Below are 1,056 nucleotides of genomic sequence, written 5' to 3'. Positions count from 1 at the left end.
CTACTGCTGAGCGGTGCTTATGCAGAACCAAGGGCTTCTCCGTTTCTCGCTCTGCTGCCCCAGCGAGCTGGCTGGGAGGGGACACAGCAGAGACCGCTGCCCCGAGCTGACCGACGAGGTACCACGGTCCGTTCCACGTAGTGTCACGCTCAGCAAGAAATTCGGGACTGGGGGAGTCTTCCCAAGGCAGCCGTCGCACCGAGATGGCTGGGCGTCTGCCTGCTGGTGAGAGGTGGTCGGTGGTTGCTGTCACGTCCGTTGGTTTCCTTTTTTATTCCCTGTGCTTGTTAAACTGTCTTTATCTCGACTCCCTTAGGTGACAGCCTAAGGAAAATGGAGCCTCCTGGGTCTCAGAGTAATTCCAGAGCTAAAGCGGCGACAGACATCGGCTCTGGATCAGATAATACGTGCCGACGCTCATCGCTGACCCAAGAAGACATGCTCCTCCTGTCCTACCCGAGGGTTTCAAATCCAACACGCTTTCTTCCTAAAGCAGGACGCTGCCTTATTTACTTGTAATGCTGTTCCTACGCTCCTTGAGATGCGGCTAGAGGTGGGTTACGCAGACCATCAAGCCGCCGTTTGGGAGCACCAGAGCCTTTTGGGTACTGTTTGTCACCACCGTTTGCGTGAGAAGGGAACTAAAACACAATAGACGGCGAGAAATTTAACCTGCCGTGGAGATAGCTACGGTGAGCAAGTCCGATTTTGTGCTTTACAAAGCATCATTTTTAAAATTCAACCCTGAGTTTCGCAAGTGTAGACCCTTATTTTTATAATGCGAGCCTCAATGTTAGGGCAAAAAGCATCAATTTAAAAGACCAAAGCCTACTTTGGGGGGTGCAAACAGTCATTTTTAAGGTCCAGACCCACATATATGGAGTACAAAAACTAATTTATTAGCTCCAAGGTCCGTTTTTAAGGTTCAGAGACTCATTTTAAGGGCCCAGAGCATCATTTTTAAGCCCCAAAGTCTGATCTGGAAGGACCAAAGCCTCATTTGTAGAGTCTAAATCCGAATTTATACAGTCCAAAGCCTCATTTTTACTTTCCAAA

General features: G+C 49.2%; 1 non-coding gene across 1 annotated transcript; it reads right to left on the bottom strand.

Moving 5' to 3' along the window:
* Positions 1-344: 344 nt before the first annotated feature.
* Positions 345-429, bottom strand: LOC128138530 (small nucleolar RNA SNORD45). The gene has a single exon (XR_008234066.1). It is a non-coding gene; the product is annotated as a small nucleolar RNA SNORD45 (small nucleolar RNA).
* Between the last annotated feature and the right edge of the window lie 627 nt (positions 430-1,056).

This window comes from Harpia harpyja, unplaced genomic scaffold (genome assembly GCF_026419915.1).
Source record: "Harpia harpyja isolate bHarHar1 unplaced genomic scaffold, bHarHar1 primary haplotype scaffold_54, whole genome shotgun sequence".
Lineage (NCBI taxonomy): Eukaryota > Metazoa > Chordata > Aves > Accipitriformes > Accipitridae > Harpia > Harpia harpyja.
Note: the sequence above shows the minus strand (reverse complement) of the source record. Positions and strands in the feature narration are given on the sequence as shown.